General features: G+C 46.8%; 1 protein-coding gene across 1 annotated transcript in view; it reads right to left on the bottom strand.

Annotated features, from left to right (window-relative positions):
• Positions 1-20,991, bottom strand: part of PPARGC1A (PPARG coactivator 1 alpha) — a 645,787-nt gene extending 624,796 nt beyond the window's left edge. The window contains exon 1 of the mRNA XM_058722956.1: positions 20,428-20,991. The gene's annotated coding sequence lies outside the window, so the exon portion shown is untranslated. The remainder of the gene's footprint in view (positions 1-20,427) is intronic.
• Positions 20,992-21,471: the final 480 nt, after the last annotated feature.

Here is a 21,471-nt window from a genome sequence, read left to right as displayed (position 1 = left end):
GTGGCCTCACTTCCTGACCTTAGATTCCCATAATGAGTCTGAATCCTCACCTACACCTGCTAGCCACCCAAGCCCTGGGGGGGTGGGGGTGCGGGCGGCACGTGGGGGCGTGGGGGTGTGTGTAGTGGGTTTTCTTCCTTGCAAACAAAAGGAGGAAACATTGGCACGAAACAGCCCCAGAAGACATCCTTTCCCACACAACAACCGAGGCAATGACCTACTGAAGACTTCAGCACCAAGCCCTTCTTCCAACAGGGCCGGACTGTTCTTTACAGCAACGGACACAAGAGTGGTCTGCTCACTTAGTTATTTTTCTTAAGATTTTATTTTAAGGTAATTTCTACACCCAGCGTGGGGCTCGAACTTACAACTCCGAGATCAAGAGTTTCATGCTCTACGGGCTGAGCCAGCTGGGCACTGCTCATTTAGCCATTTAAAACCACCAGAGGACTTACAAGGGTCCGCAGAGCGTGTCGACGACAGTGACACCTGCTCATCCTCCACTAGAAGCCAACTCGCTACCAAAGACCACGGACATCTGCCCTGAACGCGCTACTTAACTTGGGACATGCCAAATTTTCTTGACTCTCTCCATGACCCGCACCACGATATTTTCCCATATAACTGGATGGCTATAGCGTTGCTCCACACTTTCCAACACTCACTTCACGAAAGAGCGGGCCGTGCCTCGGCCCCGAACGGTCCCTCCGCTGCTCAGCGTCTGAGGCTCCACCTTCAGCTTTGTCTTGGCATCTTCCCACCAGACACTCAGGTGGCCTTTCTCCACGATGGGAAATGGAGGCAGCTGCCCATATTCTTTGTTTGGGGAAACGACTCTCCCCCTTGAGTCCCTGCATCTCCCACCTCTCTCATCCATATCACGCAAGAGCCCCAATGGTTCGCTCTTCCCCTTATTCGTTCTCGCCCAGCCTCCTCAAAGCAGCCAGGGGGATCTTCTGAGAACACAAAGCAGGCCATGTCCCTCTCCTGCTTAAAAATCTCCAGGGGATTCCCGTAGCACTGACAATGAATTCTAAACTCCTCTCGTGACTCCTGGGATCTGGTCTGCTACCTCCCTCCTTATCTCAGCCACATCCCCTCACTTGCCCTGCTGCAGCCACATGGGAAGTACTTTCCACGCCGGCCAGCCGGGAACAGCCACCTCCCCGAGCCCCAACAAGGCTTCCTTGAGGGACTCCCCTTGAGCAGCCCCCAACCTGAACACCCCCCCACGGTACACACACCAGCTGGCTCACTGTCGACACATCACAGGGTCCTTTTCCATAATCTTCTCAGCACTGATCGTTTCACAGATTATCCGGTGCCTGCATTTACTTGTGTGTTCATTCTGCCTCTCCCCGACAGATTATAAATTCCACCAAAGCCAGGACCTTTCTTTCTTTACTCACTGCACTCCACCCAGGTTCTAAAACAGTGCCTGGAACAGGATAAAGCCTCCCGAAGTACTCGTTGAAAGAACACTCCTCTAACTTGAGATCCAAAGAGTTACAATATTTCAGCTAGTTTTGCTCAAAAGATTCTTTTTCCCATTTATAAGCCCAAAGTACTCATTTCTACCTTAACATTACTTTTCCCCCTGATAATGGAAATAATAGTCACCATTTGGTTTTGAAATACCACTCTATGTTAAATACCTAAGCAATCTGCATTTATTATAGGTCAGCCAAAAAAAAAAACTGGATATTACCTGTCTCCTATAATTGGATTGTATTTTCTGAAGAATCATGTTATTCGAGAGTTTTGCCTTCTAATTTTCTTTGGTATTACATGTTTTTATTCCCTGCAAATATATAGGCAATTTTTTCCACTTTGTTTGCAAATCGGGGAAAAGAAATATTAAAATCTGAAGCGGACAACAGACCTTCTAGAAATGACCTGACTGGTGTGCAGCCGGCCACGGGGCTTCTCAACAAAGGAATAAACGTGTCTGTTCCTAGAAAATATTTTCTTGAAACTTACCTCATCACCAACATGGTCTGTGGGAACAAGTCAAGAAAGGGACAGAGAAAAATGAGGTCAAATGGATACCATGGTTTCCCCACAACTGCCTCCTGTAAACCTGGTTAGCATCAGTTCGCAGGTACAACGTTGGTGTCCCTTTGCCCAATTTTATACTAACATCATTGCTGTGGCTTCTGTGCGCTTCCCACGTGCCACGCATCACCCTAAGCTCTTCACATGTGTCATCTTATAGATCAAAAAACTGAAGGTTAGTACCTTGCAGAGCTGGTTGTAAAATACCGTACCTTTCACCATTACGCTATTCTCGAATTTCCTTTCAGAACCTCTATTTGAATAGCTTTCAATTTGCAGAGGTCAAAATTTGAAAGCAAGGCAGATTTCTTATGCAAACCTTCCCGGGAAGAAGACATCAGTGTTTCAGAGATTCTTTTCTTCCCAGCACAAATAGAGGAATCGGAAGCCTGAATTATACTCACTAGTAAAAACAATGACAGTATTAATAACCACTGTGTTAAATTCATCATTACAAGTAACCTTTCTCTCTTCCCTTGATTTCATAAACCCTGCATCTTAAATCTGGACCGGATGCCTACAGACATCTTTGAAAACAGTACGTCATCATCTGAATATTTGGCCATTTGAAGAAAAAAAAAAATTGCTGGCTCCAAATTCCTCACCCTTAAAAATGTTTTTAAGGCTTAATGGAGATGTAGCTCCGTGCCAGTCGCTGCCCCTTCAAATGACCACCTAACAAAGACCTCTTCGGTTATGAAAGACTTTTTCGGGCTCCAAAAACTCTCTGAGGAAAGAATTATTTCTTGTCATAACTTTTCCGAGTCTGCTCAAAGACAAGAAACGCCAGGGAATTTGATTAGAATCACAAATAGATCTAAGAGTAATAGTAAAGAAGATAACTGAGCTACGATAATCAGCACTTCGGCTTGGGTTCCTAATCAAATAATTCTTTGATTTTCATGATTTTGTTTAATCTATAATATCCCTTCCCAGTACATATCATAAACTTTGATTTCGTGTTTGCATAAAAATGAACAAGTATCTGCATTTGTGTTGTATCTTATCGACTGGAATTAAGTTCACCATCAAACAATGATTTCAAATTTTCCTGAAACACTCGGGCTTATCCTATTTTCTGTTCTAGCTATAGAAAATCACATGATAATTCCTTTTCAGACTACAGCACATCTCTCGGAAAGGCTGGATAACATCTTAATTAGGCAAGACCTCAACGGCATTTTCAACAAGACTCTGCTCTACATATGTCTGTAGGTCAGTGACTATTTGTTTTAGTTTATTCCTTCTGCCTAAATTCCAGTTGTTTTGCTCTATACCACGAAGTGCCTCAGGGACCAAGACAGTTGGACCATGCAAGGATTAATCTGATGTGTCAACTTGGCTGGGCCGTGGTACCTGCATAGGCTACCTGCATCCAGACATTATTCTGGATGTTTCCGTAAAGCTGTTTCCTGGATGAGATTAATACTTAAATTGGTGACTTTGAGTAAAGCAGGTTACCCTCCATAATGTGGGTGGGCCTCATCCGATCCAGTTGAAGTCCCATCAGAAGAAAGACTGATTTCTCTTCAGCAAGAATTCTGCCAGCAGATGGGTTTCAGAATCAAATAGCAACTCTTCCCTGAGTCTTCAAACTGCCAATCTACTCTGCAGATTTTGGATTTACCAGGTCTCTACCATTGCATGAACCACTTTAAGCCAATCTAATTCCTTCCCACCCACCCACTCCCACAGCCACCAAACACATATGTGGTCCTCGTGGCCATGTAGCCCCTCCCTTCCAGTAGTAGAATCTGTTCCTCCACTCCCTGAATCTGGGATGGCCTTGTGACTTTCTCTGACCAACAGAATAAGACAGAAGTAATGTTTTATAATGAAAGCAAGGGGCTTCAAGAAACCTTTGGTCTTCCTCTCTCTTGCTTTTCTTGAGAACCTTGTGATCACTGCTATGTGAATGAGCATGGGCTAGCCTGCCGGATGATGGATACATGAAAACATGGCTCAGTCACCCCCATGGCCCAGCCAACAGCCAGCCCTCTGCCAGATAGGGGTCAGACCATCAACTGCCAGCTGACCCCAAGCATCATTGAACCTAGCCAAATCCAGCAGAAGAACCACCCAACTGATCTCAGCCCACATTCCTGACCCGTATAATTATGAACTTACAAATGGTTGTTTTAACCCACAAAGTTTTGGGTGGCTTGGTATATACTGCAAGAGTTAACTGAGAGGTACAATGAGTATTATTGCCTTTTACCCAGATAAGGAATTCAAGAGCAACATAATCTGGATGAGGACATATTTGACATGTTGTGCTTGAAATATCAATAGGACTGTCAAATATCCAGTTGGTTCAACAGTTCTGGAGCCCAGGAGAGAGATCTTGCCTGGAAACACAAATCTGAAAGACAAAGGCATGCATGTCACTGATTTTCGTGGGTGGGTAGATTGCCACAGGAGAGCAAGCGCAGAGTGAAATGAGATCCAGGTGGGATCCCAGGAACGACGAAGGTCAGGCAAAGCAAGAGAGTCAATGAGGGAGAGGAGGAAACATGATGAAAGACAGGAAGATGCCACAGAAGCCAAAGGAATTTCTCAACAGACTCGAAGTCACACAAATGTCTAAAGAACGTATATGTAAACTAATATGAGTCCCCAGCAATGGGGAATTATAAAGTCATTGCCAGAAGAGCTTCAGCAAAGTAGTGAAGGCTAAAACCATTATTAAAGGGCACTAAAAAGTGAAAGGGAGGGGAGGATTTGGAAACAGTGAGTGTCTACAAGTCTCTTGCTGAGCATGGCAACAGGTTCCCTGCCCTGGAACACTAACTGCCCCTTTGCTCCAAGAATCTGTGGATTTACGTCATTAAAATGGATGGCCCCCAACAACAGCTGGGTCTTTCATGCCACTCAACAAAAGGTGACAGACAACGTCTAAAGGGAAGTGAAATGTTGATGGAGAAATTTTTCAAGCTGGGAGAGATCTTGGTACATTTATTCCTAAGTGGAGTCACAAAGGCATAACTAATGGCTCAACATCCTGGAGAGAATGGGAGGGAATGATATCCACAGGTTCAAGGAAAACTGGGGCTGGAAAGATGGAGATTTCCAGATAGGAGACCAAAAGCTGATGGAACTTATATCGGGTAATCGCAAATCTTCACCTGGGAAGACAGCCAGGGTGGGCAGGGGAGTTGTTGACAGTGGGCAAGTGTCTGCAGTTGCAGATATGGACAGTGAGTGAGCCCGATGATCCAAACAAGGCTTCTTGAATGGCACTGAGGTGGGGGACAATAAAATTATAGCAGCATTCTTTAACATGACTGGGTTTTTCCAATAGCAAGTCAAAAGCTTGCCTGTGGAAGCAAACCAAGGCAGTTGGTTGGACGGATCCAAGACTGAGATTTAACGGACAGGTGCAGAAGGGCAAGAGATTAAGGGCTTTGAGGTTTTCTCAAGAGAATGGTTAAAGTGACGTATCCTAGGATCTGAGCTGGCTAAAGGAGTGGGGGGAAAGTATGGTTGATGACCTGGGGAAAAGGGAGAGCAGTACAGGGACAGACATGTTGCAGATAAATGGGTGAGGGAGCAGGAAGGCTACGAGACTACAGTCATAGATGATTACACTGGAGTTTAAGTTTCTAGAAGCAGAGCCATTCCAAAGGACGAAGCCAGGGTGTGGGTGACGTGACTGGGCTGCCACTTGGAAGCTAAGCCACTGGGTACATTCCCCATGCACAGATGCTGAAGATCATTGGGTGGTGGCATTCGGGGTAGAGAGGAGACATGAGCCAGGTCCTGGGCCCTGAAGGACACAGGGAAGTGACATGAACATGATAAGATGGCCGGGATGAAAGGTCTGATGGGAATTTCACTGGAGGCTATGCAGGGATCATACAGTTTTGTGAGATAGTATAATGTTCTGGAAGCAACAATGGCCACAGCTTCCCTGGGCCTAAGGGATGTAAACAAATGAACGACTGCTGCCCCCTCCCCAAAATGCACTTTCTTAGAAAGGAATGAAATTTCAGTCAAGGCAAGATTTGGGGAAAGGGCGTTTATACTGCCGATGGACCAAGCGTCCTAAAAAAGTCCTACTGAGAAAAGTCGCAAGGAGGTCATCTGGGAAAGGAAGTGGGGAAAGCCAGAGAGAAATGAGAATGGCCTTCATTACAGAACTTAATCATGCTGACTTTTGTACAAGAGTTTTTATTGTCATGAATATCTCTAAGATTTGTTTTGTCTGCGTCCAGACCAGACCAACAATAACGACGCATGAGTGCATTGTAGTCAACATCCCTCTTCCCTTGGAATTATCTCTGGAATGACAAGACATACTGCTTACAGTCCAGGCTTACTCCTTGTGTTGAAGTTTAAGTAATTCAGTGAGAGGAACAAGAAAGATTTTTCTCTCTTTAGATCTCAACAGAACATAAGGCGGTAGATATTTGCAGAGATAGGCCCTGGAAAAAGAGAAAAAAGTGCTCATCTGATAACCAGAGTTAAATTCTTGACATAAACTATTTGCTTGGGTCACCTAACCCACATTTTGTTCTAGTAGCCCAAAGGATTTGCAAAAGCTGAAGACAAAAGGTCATCATTGTTGTGAGTATGACGTCTTGGGGTATCTGGGTGGCTCAGTCGGTTGAGCGCCTGACTCTTCGTGGTCTCAGCGTCATGAGATGGAACCTTGCATTGGGCTCCTCGCTGGGCATGGCGCCTGCTTAGGATTCTGTCTCCCTCTCCCTCTGCCCCTCCCCAACTCATGCATGTGCACATGTATGCGTGCTCCCTCTCTCTCTCAAAAAAGAAAAAAAAAAGAGTATAACCTCCTGACTGATATAGTCATTAAAAAAAGGTTTATTTTGAAGTTTCCAAACAGGCAAAGAAAATACTGTACTATGAGGATTCATTATATAATAGCCTCCACCTGGGAACTTAACAAAGAGCTACTCGGAGTGTTCAGTTGGTGCTTCTTTTCTGAGAAGCAAGTAACACAAAAGTCTTAAAATGTTTATGCCCTTGGACCTGGCAGTCCTACCACTCAGTATTACCCTAAAGAAATAATCATAGATATGCCCCCAGGTTCAGTCATAATTGGCAACAAGCTAAATACCCAATATTTAGGAGGATGGTTAAATAAATTGTCCTATAATCGCACAATGGAATACTACAGAGCCATTAAAAGGGACACAAAGGCATATGAAATACTGCACGGCAGTCGGGTATGATTTATTGGGCTAAAATCAGGTTACAAAAATACATAGGATACCAATTCAAAAATGAAATCTGAAGGCTAAGAACACAGTAGAGAAGTGTATATGTTAAAATATCACCTGTGACTCTCTTTAGGTATTTGCATTATGTACGGTTTTGATTTTCCTCTCTTTTCTTTACTTTCTTAGGAAAATTTTCCAGAACAAAAATGTTATCGATAAGAAAAATTAATGATATGTTTTTATCAGTTTCCTGGCAGATGATATTCAAAAACCGTGCCCTAGAAAACAAGTTTACACACATATTTTTTTAATTAGGTAGCCAAATATAAAGGAGGAAAGTATTCCCTGCACTTGAAAATGCAGGACAACAGAGGTATTAGTCCTAATTTGGAAGGAAAGGGCCTTTGGGGTTGGTACTCAAAGGAGAACATTCTGCCCCTCTATGGTCTGACCATTTTTGAATTAGGGGCTGATATCTTGAAATTCCCATAATGAGCCCAGGTTTATTTCTCTATTGAAATGATTGATAAAGATTTTAGTTAGCACCTATTTCATGTCCAACAGTGTGTTTAATGTTGTGGGGGGTGCAAACAATGTTATAAAAAAAAAAAAGAAAAACACACGGCATTTATAAATCAACTAAGAAAAAAACTAGCTATTTACATACAATGCAGGCATAAAAGCACTAGTAACAACTAGCATTTGAGCAGTGCTTACTGTTTAGAAAGACTTCTTCATTGGGGAGCCTGGGGGGCTCAGTCGGCTCGGCTCAGGTTGTGATCTGTTTGTGAGTTCGAGCCCCACATCAGGCTCTTTGCAGTCAAGCACGAAGCCCGCTTCAGATCCTCTGTCCCCCTCTCTCTCCGCCCCTTCCCCTCTCTCACAGCCCCTCCCCCCTCTTTCTCTCTCAAAACTAAACATTAAAATAAAGGCTTACTTACTATATATGCCCAAATCTGGGAGGCATTTTCCCAAAATTCTCCAGAAAGGAGGGCTATTCGAGTATTTCCGAAGGCTCTCGTATTATAGGACATTCTCTAATTACTTTATTTAAACAACTAAGTAATGCTTGGGGAAGACTCATTAGCCTGAAAGGACCTCAGTCAATGCTTGTTTGGGATGCTTTGCGAGGTCACTTGATGGAATCCATTACGGCGGAGGCAAAGAGATTTAATACAGATTTAGTCCTTGCTCCTGGAGTGAGGCCCCACAATGCAAACTTTTAATATCGTTGTAAGCAAGCGTTTTAAAAATAACTACTTAAGTGAGAATAATGTCTATTTATTTAACATTTACTTTATTTCTGGGTCTGTTTTCAGTGCTACTATAATACAAAAACGGTTTCCCTTTTCAGAAAGCATACCCTCCTTCCACCATAATGATAATGACTAAGACAGAACTTTACAGTTTACAAACACTCCCCAAAAACATCATCACACTTGATTATCCTAGTACAGTAAAAGAATGGATACCGCCAAAATCTCGGAAGAATGAACGAGCATGTTCACTTTCACGCACGTACCCAAGGAATCAGCCCACTCTTCTCTAGCAACGTGGTCGTTAGGACTAGTTGAATTGGGGGAAATAATTTTTCAATTATTTCTCATGCAATTGTGTAGCAGATCAAAAAATCCACTAGCAATGGAGTCCTACTTCCTAAAAATAACAAGCCTTTGATAAACATTGTAAAGATGATTCCATCCCCTTTTACAATTTTTTGGCTCTTTTCACAAAGCTATGTAAGCCTTTCGGTCTGACATCACACAAAGAAAGAAGTAAAAGATTTCATTAGCACAGCTGCACAGGCCCAGAGTGTGGCCCCAACTTCAGATGCTATTTTACTCTCTAGGTCGGGTGACTCATTTTAACCCAGAAAAAGGTTAGGAATCTATTAAAGTTCAAGAAGATCCAAAATAAAATCTTACGTTTGACTTACTAGTTAAACTGTTCTCTTGACATTGTCAACAGAGCGGATTTTGAATGATGCATAGATCCTCCCTTTCCAACGAAGTTTCAAAGCTTGCTTGCTTGTGACAGAACAGGGTGGAAAGCAAGTCTTGGATCTGTGTTACTCACAGGATCCAGCTGGAGGGGAGCCGCTGGAGGGAGATTCGCCCTGGGAGGGCCCCACTTGTAAATTTCCAAAGTCACACATGGGTTTCAGGACAGACCTCGCCCCTTCACCTGGTCTTACTGTAGACATTCTTTTTCTTTCTTGACACTTCGCAGTTTAAAGGGAGTGAGGAAAGGAGCACCTGGGTGGCTCGGTCGGTAGAGTGATCGCCTTGGCCTCAGGTTCATGATCTCACGGTTCCTGAGTTCAAGCTCCACATCGGGCTCTCTGCTGTCAGGTGCAGAGCCTGCTTGGGATCCTCTGTCCCCACCTCTCTCTGTCCCTCCCCTGCTTGTGCACATGCTCGCACGTGCTCTCTCTCAAAAATAAATGAATAAATCAATAAGTAGGATAAAGACGGATGGATGGATGGATGGATGAATAGACGAATAGTAGATGACAGATTCATGACGTGTGTATGTATGGATATAGATACAAAAAGACTTCTATGATAAAAATTACACACATACCATACATGTCACATGATCTATGTCTTGCCTACTAAATTAAAGCTCCTTGAGGGGCACCTGGGTGGCTCAGTCAGTTACGCATCCGACTTCGGCTCAAGTCATGATCCCGTGGTTCATGGGTTCGAGCCCCATGTCAGGCTCTGTGCTGACAGCTCAGAGGCTGGACCTGCTTCCGATTCTGTGTCTCCCTCTCTCTCTGCCCATCCCCTGCTTGCTTTCTCTCTCTCTCTCTCTCTCTCTCTCTCTCTGTCAAAAATAAATGAACATTAAAAAAAAAAATTAAAGCTCCTTGAGGACAGGGACACCACATTGTAGGCACAAAATAAATCTTGAATGAAAACAAATTGCCAAAAAAACCCTTTACAACTACTCCTTGACAAATTCCTCCCATGTTTTCTTTCTGCCAGAAATACTCCCTGTGCCCCACTCCCGTCCTTATTATTCTCACCTGCCCAAATTCTCTCCGTCTTTCCAAGTCCAAATCAAATGTCACTACCTTCTTAAAACCTTCTGTGATTCTGCCAGGCAAGAGTAAACTCTCCCTCCTCCTAATGACCATAGATAGCACTATTCTCTGCTCCTTTCTTAAAGCATTTTCTAAGCTTCTCTGCGGCAGAGAGGTGATGCCCGGCTTGTGTCCCAGAACCATGCCGAAGGAAACATGTTTGATCCCTCTTTGATTCTCCTGTCATCCACTGGTTCATCCACCTGAAGGCGGCCTAGCATGATGGTTAAAACGGGTGCTGGGAAGCCAGACACAATAGGCAAACATCCCGGCTGTACCACTTACGAGCTGTGGGATCTCTGTGCCTCAGTTGCCTCACTGGTGACAGGTACTATAATAGTGCCCACCTCATAGGGTTATTCTGATGACTAAATGAGTTAATCCACATAAGGCACTTTATAAGGTTTCTGGAATGTTGTAGTAAGTGTTCAATACATGGATTCTATTATTATTGACTCAATATAATTTATTAAGAACCCACCATGTGCCAGGCACTCCACTAGGCTGCCGCGTCAGTAGGGACTCTATAAATATTTGAGGACGGACTGATAAGACCTAACATTGACTCAGTCAATAGCATCTTTTCATCTTTACAAGTATTCTCGGAGATGGGTATCATTATTCCTACTTTTACGCAGAAGCAAATGGAGTCTCTTCGGCCCTGAACTGCACAAGCACCTATCTCACGGGTAAAAAGTCTCCATAGGGTTCGCCTCACAAGCCCTCCAACTTCTAGAGGTTTTGGGGTTTTTTTTTCCATCCCCTCCTGCAGCTCCCTCGACTTCACACGAAGCATCTATTTTAGCATCTGTTCAGCCTGACTCCTGTCATTAGATACATTCTTGTGTGTTTATAATGCACCACTGATTTGTTTCAGACTCAATCGTGGGATCTAAAAATAAAGTGATGTTGAACATATTTCTTTGCATATTAACTTTAAAGAAATAGATTAATCTTAGGAATAATCAAAAACAAATGATCCACTCAGCTTGTAGCAGTTACCAAAAAAAAATTAAAATTAAAATCAAAAGCTCTCAGATTCCCACTTTTCCTCCTTTATCCTTTCTGAATTTATTAATTTAAGTATATACTTCATAATTTCTCATTTTAAAAATTAAGAGGTCGGGGCGCCTGGGTGGCTTAGTCGGTTAAGCGGCCGACTTCAGCTCAGGTCACGATCTCACGGTCTGTGAGTCCATGAGTTCGAGCCCCGCGTCGGGCTCTGGGCTGATGGCTCAGAGCCTGGAGCCTGCTTCCGATTCTGCGTCTCCCTCTCTCTCTGCCCCTCCCCCGTTCGTGCTCTGTCTCTGTCTCAAAAACAAATAAACGTTAAAAAAAAAAAAATTAAGAGGTCTAGTGAGCTTATGGTAAACCAATCACGCTCTTCCCTGGAGACGCTGAAATGAAGGTAGGATTCATTTATTCTCCGAGTCAAATTCCCGTTTTCAAAATGACATTGCAGAATTGCCCTCATCATCCCGAGATGGAACAAAGAACAATAAATAAGGTGACACATGTAATGGCACACAATATTGTATGTAATGTAATGGCACATATATTTTTCTGAAATTTTAGCCATTTATCCAACACATCTGTTCTGTGTGTCCACTACAGGCTAGACATGAGGAAGGATCTAGAACCAAGGCAGGTGAGGTGCCTTCCCCCAGGGAGGCTCCTAGGTAGTGTGGGAGGTGAGCCGGCACATAAACCAGAACAAGACACTACAGAAAAGGTAGGAGAAGGAGCATAAGCAGTGCAAAGAGAAATTAATTCCTGCTGAAGCAAAAATACGATTCGTCTATTTGATAAATCATTTTGAATGTTTCCCCCTTCAACAAAGACTCACACACGCACACACCCTTTTAAACTATTTGCTTCTTTTCTTTCTTTGGAACCTGAAAACACTGCCAATCATCAGCCCTTGGGTGTTTATCTTAAGCCATCAACTAGGTCTGGCGACACCGTTTTATTCAAGTCAACATTTTCCTATTAGTGAGAAGGGGTTGCCTATGCAAATACACGTGCATTCCGGGGGCAGCACTAAATAATGAGGAAAAGTGCAGTTTATAAAACGCAGTCATTCCACACCACATTTCATTCTGGAAGAGGGAGGGCTACAGTCGACTGTGAACAATTACCAAATTGTCAATGGAACTCAATAAATGTTGTTTAAAAAAACTAATTATTTGTTACAATAACCAGCTACTATTGCCACTTTGTATTTGGAGGTTTGTAAACTGCTTCCATTTGAAATGTAATTGATTCCATTTTTATCATTTGTTCAAGTTTATGTGGTTGTTCTCATCCTAAGAGATGATAACATCTATTTTCAGCAAATTATACATTATAATTCCTCATCCAAAAGCCGTAACAGAAAACAAAATGCTAATTTATGCTGTAAACGAAACTACAGAATCATAATCACTCATTGTTAACATTAGGGACTAAACTCCTACTAGAAATAATAAATTGGAGCAAACTGTGGTAGGGGTTGCTGGTGAGACTTTTCTTTTTCTTTGTGCCTCTTCTTGTTTTGCTTTGCCGTTACACAACCAACACACTTTCTGATACGCTTTCGGGCAAGAGATTACACGGATGTTCCGTATTCTCCCGGATAGAAGCCAAAGGCTCCCTGTTGCCCCTTAGCTATCGCCTGAAGTTCTAGATTTCAAATCTCCGGGAAGAAGGTAATGCTCCCAAAGCGATCCGAAGTGCACGCAAAAGAGGGGACGCATATTAGAACTGCACACCTGCTCTTCCACATCTCATTAAGCTTCCAAACTTACATTTCCCTTGACGTCAGCGATCACTCTCCCCATTTCCTCCCGCCCCCACCCCCCACCCCAGGCCTCTCCTGTAGGACGATTCTTCTGCAACACTTTGCTGTCGAGGGGAGCCTTCCCCCGCGGCAAGCTTCCCCTCTGCATCAGGGACTAGGCGAAATCTAAAAACAATCAAACGGAAATCCAGTAACTTTAACAAATCAGGTCAATTCTTCCTAAGACAAAAATAAGGGGAGGGCGTATCTGTGACCATACTCCAGACACTCTGCCTTCCTTAAAATAGCTATGTTCAAGGGAAACGCGGGTAGCATCACCTAATGGCATTTCTCCTTTCCTTTTTTCCAAAAACATTCTCCAAGAGAAAACTATTTAAATGTAATTATTATATCAAAAACGTGAATTCTTTGAACGGACCAAAAAGTCACACTGCCTTCTAGAGTAAATCACTTTTCTGCTGCCCTTTTATTTAATGTCGGCTGCTGTCCACATTTACCTCTTCACTGGCAAAGTGTGATCATTGATTTCCTATGGTCTCTCTGGAAGGAAGTTCTGCTTCCTTGATGATGACTACAAAGGGTAGGTGACCCCGTTCTCATTCCAATGCAAACCCTGCACTTTTACATTTCCGCTAGGGCCACAGGAATGTGAAAATACCGAGAAACTGCCCTCTTCCTAGAGACTGTCTTGCTGTAACTACTGACATTTAATGTTTTCCCTCCCCTTCCCACGACTGTATTTTGGAAGATCACAATATAAGGGATGAACCACTAAAAGCCCTGAGGTTCATGATGGACAGAAACGTTAGATGCATGATTCAATGCAAAAGACACCTGTTATAACATGACCATGCTGAAAAGGATAAGTTTGGGACTAAATTGAAAATATAACCGTATACAGGGCAACTCAACATGATATGGGTTTGCTTACATAATGAGAGTAAGTTTATGCCTATATATATATATATATATATATATGTATATATATACACACATATATATGCATACATATGATACATGACACATAGATCCTACATAAACTCACACAAATACACACACGTATGATAGGATTTTCATGATGCATCTGAGTGATTATTTATAAAACTATTCTATTCATGAATGTTAAAATTATATTTGTTCTATAGAGTGTTATTATACTGATACTCACATATATTTGTAATGGGTCCTCCACTAAGTCATAATTATCTGAGGTTGGGAGCTGGCAATCTAAAGACCCTATCTCTCAAACTGAATCAACCATTCAAACCAAAAAAAAAAAAGAAAGTGGGGGGGGGGGGCAAACTGAAAACATTTAGTCCATCACCAAGAAAAAAGAAAAGCATCAGGTGGTTACGGTTGATTTTGCTGAAACAGAAGACTTCATCTCATTTACCAAAGAGAATCTTACCCGGTTATGTAAATGACCAGACAAAAAATGGACAAACTTGGGCAAACACAGGCGATCTTCACTATTTCATGAAGCTGGGAAATGAATGACACCATCACAAACTTGCTAGACATGTACCTGCAGCCACGTGATGTCTTACATTGTACTGGAGAGTAAGTAGTGTGGAGAGAAAGAATTAGTTGGTACTCTGAGCTCTGAAACCACACTGGCTAGAGGATACCCTAGGTTCGCCCCTACCCAGCACTGAGAGACAAAGTATTTAACTCTGTGCCTTATTTTCTGCATCTATCAAATGGGAACGATAACAAAAGTACCTAATTCGTATGTTGTCTTGGAGATTAGAGGATTCAAATACTCGCAGAGTGTTTGGAACAGCATTAAAAAACGGTAGCTCTCATCACTGCTGTTTGGTTCCTAAGTTTTAGGTTACCAGAATTTTACAAGGAAAAGCAAACAGTATTTCCAAGCTGGTGCCTTAAGGAAGCCAGCCATACAGGAAGACCCCCAAGAAACCCAAAATATTACAAAAGTCTCTTTTGCTCTTCTATCCACCGAGGAGAAACCCAACGTTGGGAAAACGGGGGTCATGTGAGCCAGATTTAGAAAATGTACTTCTAAAATGTATTTAAAGTAAATATATAGAAATGCACCTAAAAATGACTTTGCAGTTCATCCGCACATTTTCAGGAAAATAAAAATGTTTAAAGTGCATAGAAACCCAGTTTAGGGGCGCCTGGGTGGTTCAGTTGGTTAAGCGTTCGATTTCGGCTCACGTCACGATCTCGCAGTTTGTGAGTTCGAGCCCCGTGTGGGGCTCTGTGCCGACAGCTCAGAGCCTCGAGCCTGCTTTGGATTCTGTCTCCTTCTCTCTGCCCCTCCCCCACTTGTGCTCCTTCTCTATCAAAAATAAATAAATGTAAAAAAAAAAAATTTAGAAACCCAGTTTGTATCTTTTGAACTTTAAGATACTGGTTTTCCAACAACCCTGTACATGCAGGACATTCCCAAGTCTTGGCTCACCTCCGTGGATCCAAACATTGTTACTACTTTGAGAATTATGAAATAACCAGGAAAGAAGAAAAGAGTATTGAATTCTTTATAGTACTTGGATTGGATGGGAAAGAAGCGTTCCTCAGTGGGCTGCTTTCTGCTTGGCTATCCATATTCATGGAAGTTCTGCCAAGCCAAAAAAAAAATAGGCAGTCAGCACAAGCTTTCAACAACTTACCCACATCCATTAATGATTCTGCATTGAAACTTCTATCCTGCTTGAAAAGATAGAGTGAGTAGAAAGAATTGCAGATGCTGGCTAACAAAACTCCAGGGCCAAATTCAAAACAGTCACTCCCTACTCTGGAAAGCTAGTGTGTGTCCATATAAGGATGCCATTTTATATTTCGAGTCTGGAAAATCTGAGGGAGAGGCAGGGGCTGGGGCGGGGGGGGGGGGCAAGAAAAGCCAAGAAGCATAGTCGAGTCTGGTGGTAGTAGGTCTCTTCACAAACTCAGGTTAGGCTATCCAGTAACCGAAGAACTGGGCAATCAGTTCTGAGTAACGTCTGAGTAACGTCAGATGTCTGGCCTCATGGATTGGCTCCATTTTTCACTTCCCACTGATTGATTCAATATCATACAGACCCGGCCTGCCTTGATTTGGGCTCACACAGTGACAACCAAATAAAGGTGACCTAGGTTCACACTGCAAGCAGTAATGACCACTCTACCTTCCGCATCATGATGGAGACTCAAACCACCACAGGAGAGCCTTGCAGGTTGAAAAGCACAACAGAAAAAGATAATGCTGGGTTTTGGAAGCTCACACTACTGCCATCCCTAGGCGTGAAACTGTAAATTAAAGAATGGTCTGCTGTCTGCTGCACTGAGCCAACTCAGAGACATTTCACATACACACTTTAATTGGGGTTTTCATCTGAATCGAAGAAATAAATTCCACCTAAGCAGATGCTTCACACACACACACACACACACACACACACTCGCACTATGGTATGTTTTGCACATTGGCAAGTGGGTGCAAACGATCTGCAACATGGTCTATTCAGATATAAGATGGAATTTCCCAGTTTTTAAATGGTAACAGATGCAGTTTCGGCTCTGATACACATTGGGCTCTCTCCCAAAATATCACCCTGATCCCCCCTCCCCCAGCCTGAGTGCTAAAATGTCACAGAGAAGCCTGAACACCTTCGAGTCAACAATCATTCGTGGTTGGGTTTCTGTTTTTGTTCTGGGGTTCGGTAGTGAATAAATGCCCCAGTTGTTTCCAAATTTCTAGATTTCTACATAAAGAGCCCCCATCCTCATTATTTTTTTTCACTTGCTTGTTTATAACTAGAGGTGTCATAATCATGTTTCTTGTGAAAATGAACGTAATCAAAATGCCTTGTGATTCCAGGAAAAGAGCTTCTTAGGGAGACATGCCTGCCTGCTATTGATGTTGTAAAAAGGCTCCTTTTACATGGTATTAGATGTCGAGAGCACATCATATTGATCTAGAAATAAAAAGCTTGATTTTTTTTTTTTAGTACAGTCAACCCTTACGTTCATAAGCACTTTGTAACACCAGGAAGATGGTTTTATTTTTAATTGAGGTAGAGTAAACAAATTATATTTGAAGAGCAAAGCTATTTTTAGGGAGTGGAGGGTTTGTAAGCTTTTTTGGCAGGAATTCAGGTAAAAATCATGAATAAGTCTCACTCTCTCAAATTTGGCCCAGGCCTCCCCATAGCAGCCCTGCCTGAGTCCAAGATGAGATTTAGTGTTGCCTTTGGTTTTGTTTGTTTGTTTTCTCCTTTTTCGACGAAGAACAGTTAGGGGCAGGCTTCTCGGTCATGTGCCCATGCCCCACCGCTGAAAATGTGAACTGGAGAGCACTAAGGACCTAGGTTCTTAGGCACAAAGCTGCATCCCTGGAAAATGGTGATCCGGCCGCGGGGGAAACCGCAAACCCCGGCAAGACGCCCTGCCTGGCTGCGTTCACCACCAGAGATGAAGGCTTCGGTAGCACTTGAGGGCACCCTTCTCTAATGAGATACATCTCTCGTTTGTTTCTGTACTTTATCGTCAAGTTCACACCGCACCACTGGAAGAGAGATCAATATTGCAAATAATCTCCCTCTCCCCACCGTACAATCCAGCCTGCGAGCTAATCATCCTCCACAGAGCAGCGCCAGCTGCTTTATCAGAAATTCTTTCCGATTTTCTTAGCAACACGAGTCTCCCTTTCTAGAAGAAAGATCTTGCCTTTTGGGAAAATGCTTTTCCAAATCAAGTTAAACTAACTTTACCCGAGGAAACCGATAGGTTTCCTCTTTATAAATGCCCCCCCCCCCCCCCCGCTTCTCTGGCTCCCTCTTTCCTTTACTCCGATCCTGCCCCCTTTCCCCTCCCTCTCGCCCACCTCCTACGGTTTCCAAGGAGTTTGCACGTGACTGCCAGTCTTGCAAATTCGGGCCACGGCCCTACGCTCTTTAAACGCTCACAAACGACTTGTTCCCTATCTCCTTAAAGATGTTGCCAAAGCTCGCATCGCTGTAAAGCTGTCTCACTGCGAGTTTCCTTCCATCCTTTTTCTCTCTTTTCAGAGGCGAACGCAGTGCCTGAGTTTCGCGGCCTCGAGATACAGGTCGGAGGTACGCGCCTGGAAACTTATCCTAACGCATCTGACTCCGGGATTGGGGGGCGCGGCGCTGCCGAGGAATCCCGAGTCCCGAATCCCCGCCGGGCTCGTGCGGGCTGTGCGCTTCAAGCCTTTTCCTACTCGTCTGGGTCCTTAAAGGCGAGCTGGGGTTGGTTTCTGACTCATCGACAATCACACACACACACACACACACACACACACACACACACACACACGAGCGCGGACGCCTGCTCCTGGAGAGCTGGAGTTGGGTCGTTGGCCCTCGACTACCCGGAGCCGGTGCGGCTTAGCACGCAGAGCACGGGGTCCCGCAGGACCCGGGGGGTGGTCTGAAGAAAGCCCCCCCCTGCACCGGCCGTGGGCAGCCACGGCACCCCTGGAGTCCCCCAACTCCAGCGCCAGCCCGACCACCCTGGCAGTTTCTTCAAGTTTCTACTCACAGCGGGGCCTCCCCTTTCCCGGCTGCCTCGCCCCGAACCCCCACTCCAGGCGCCTGGGCAGCCCTCTCGCCCCATCCGCAGCTCCGCGCCGGGCGCGCTTCCCGGGGGCCGCCCAGACGCCCCCACCCGCGGCGGCGGCCCGGCGGTCTGGCCGGAGCTCGCCGCCGCCTCCCGCTGCTGCTGCCGCGGAGGCAGGAGCCTCTCCAAGGCTCCCGGACCGCCCTTATGTATTATTCACTCGGATGGCCGCGGCGCGTTCTGGGGAGCCCTCGCCGGAGACGCCAGGGCTTCGCCCGGCAACTACTAGTTTGGAGATTTCCGTTTCTTCGAAACTGGGGGTGATGCGGGGGCGGCGGAGCGCATTTTTCGGTTGTTTTGCTTCGGGGGTTTGGCTTTTCAGCCTGGAGCTCACAGGAGCGCGCTGCGCCCCGGGCCCGGGAGGGAGCGCGCCAGAGCCGGCGAGTGCGGCGGGCAGCCCCGCGAGCGGCCGAGGCTGGCGGGCAGGCTGGGGAGAAGAGACGCCGCGGCGGCCCCGTGAGCCGGGCCGAACCGAGCTCTTTTCCTCGACACCCCCAACCCCCGCCGCCCGGCTCCCCCCGCGGCGCGCACTCCGCCGGGCTCGGGAATCCCCAGCGCCCGGAGCCCCGACCGCCCACCGAGTTGCTGCTGCCTTTCACCATTGCTCCTTCACCTCTCCTCCGGCCCCAACTTTCCCCAGCCAGGACATGGGCGTGTACGCGCGCGCGCGCACACACACACACACATACACGCGCGCGCGTGCACACACACACACACACACACACACACACCTCCCCTCCCTCGACTCCAGCTCCACTTCCCCGTGTAGTTTGGAGATGACAGATGCCTGTAGACTTTCACCAAACAAGCGGTGGGGGCAGCAGACTACAACAGTTATTTAATTAAAAGGCATTTTTCCTCTCTCTCTTGCTCGCTCTGGCTCTCAGAATAGCTTTGGCACCCCTAGACCCTGAGCACAGTCCTGTCTCTCCAGGTTATCCGTGGCCGGCTAACACCCATCTCCTTCCACGCCCCCCCCTTCCGGCGTCCACCTCCAGCTTCCCCGGCCCCTCCACCTCGGAGTCACACCGACATGCACACCTAGAGGCCGGCGGCGGGGAGCGTCGAGGGCACGATGCAGCCGGACTGCATTGCACAGTCATCAAAGTTAAGTGTGTGTGTTTGTGGGGTGCCTGTGCGCGCCATGGGAAGCGCGGGGTCATGGGCGCCGGAGCATCCACTCTGCCCCCCCCCACCCCCGCCTCCGCGGGGTCAGGGGACGCCTCCACTTGAGATTGCAGCCATTTTAGGGAAAGAGATAGCTCCGGGCCCGGGGGAGAGTGGAAGGGGAACAGCACGTCGCGGGGGACTCACAGCTCCGCAGCCCCTCGGCGCAACTGGAGGGCGGGCAGGCGCCGGGCGCACAGGGGCGCGGCGCCCGCGGCGACTTGGGGAAGGTTGCGCTCGAGTTCCCCGGTTTTGCCAGGAGTTGTTCGGGGTAACGTGCCGGCTCCTGCCTCTTTCTCGGGTTCCCACTGGGTTGGGAGGTGGGGGGGGGGGGGGTAGGGAGGCAGACTGGGCATGGGAGGGACGCGACCGCCCCTGGAGACTGAAGAGCTGGCGCTGGGGAAGAGGGGCACCTCCTCTCGCCGCTTGGCACTGACCCAGACAGTGCGACCCACTTGGCCCCCCAGCCTCCCCACCCCCTTCCCAAGCCTCTGCCTCCCCGCCGAGTGCCAAGTGAGCGCGCGGCAGGGGGCACGGGGCGCGACGCCGCCGGGCCCCGAGCCACCCCTTACCTGGTTGGAAGGGGTTTCCCAGGAGGAGCCGTAGTTGTAAAAGAAGGAAGAGAAGAAGGTGTCTTCCGACAGCCCGCAGCCCGCCATGCTCTGGATGCAAATAAAATGAGGAAAGAAAAAAAAAAAAAAAGCACACACACAAAAGCAACCCAAAATTTTCAAAATCAAATTAAACCAATAAGCGAAGAACAAATTCTCTTGAAAATAAAGAAAAGGAGGGGGAAGGGAACGGCAAAGGGAACGCAAACTCTCGGCGGTGCTCGCTCTCCGGGTGAGGAGGGATGCTCGGGCTGCCGCCGCCGCCGCCGCCGCCTTCTCAAGACGGTACCCACAGAGGTTCGTCCTGACTTGGGCAGCCGCCGCCGCCGCCGCCGCCGCCGCCGCCGCCGCCGCCGCCTGTGCCGGCTGCGTGTGTGCGCGCGTGTGTGTGCGTGTGCGTGTGTGTGGTGTGTGCGCGCAGAGCGAGAGACCGCAGGGGAAGCGAGAGGGCGAGAGAATGAGCGAGCCGGGATGGAGGGCGCAGAGGCAGAGCGGGCGGGCGGGCGTGTGCGCGCGGGGGTGCGTGCGTGTGTGTGTGCGCGCGTGTGGCTGGGTGTGCGTCTGTTTGGGGAGCTCACCGGAGAGCCGGGGCCGTCACGTGGGCGCGCTGACTCCGCCGGCTGCCGGGGACAGCCTGTACTACAGCCCCGGCCACTAAATCAGCCCGCGCCGCCAGACCTTTGCAGCCCCCCCACCCCCACCCCCGGCTCCCCGCACGGCCGGCCGCGCGCGCTCCGGGACGGCAGGGGGCGCGGGTGCGGCCGCGGGCAGGTGGGCGCGCGGGGAGGGGGAGAGGAAGATGCCCGCGGAGACGCACATGTCCCTCGCTACGCCCCGCACCCTCCTAGCGAGCCTTCCTCCCGCCCTCTTTTGAAGATTTTTTTTTTTTTTTTTTAATTCCTAAAATTGCTTTCCCGTGCAGAGACCCCTCTTCCAGCCACGGGAAATTATTTTCACACAGTTGCTCTGTCTCGATTTTCTTTCTTTCCCCGGGCCCCTCGTCCC

This window comes from Neofelis nebulosa, chromosome 3, assembly GCF_028018385.1.
Source record: "Neofelis nebulosa isolate mNeoNeb1 chromosome 3, mNeoNeb1.pri, whole genome shotgun sequence".
Classification (NCBI taxonomy): domain Eukaryota; kingdom Metazoa; phylum Chordata; class Mammalia; order Carnivora; family Felidae; genus Neofelis; species Neofelis nebulosa.
Note: the sequence above shows the minus strand (reverse complement) of the source record. Positions and strands in the feature narration are given on the sequence as shown.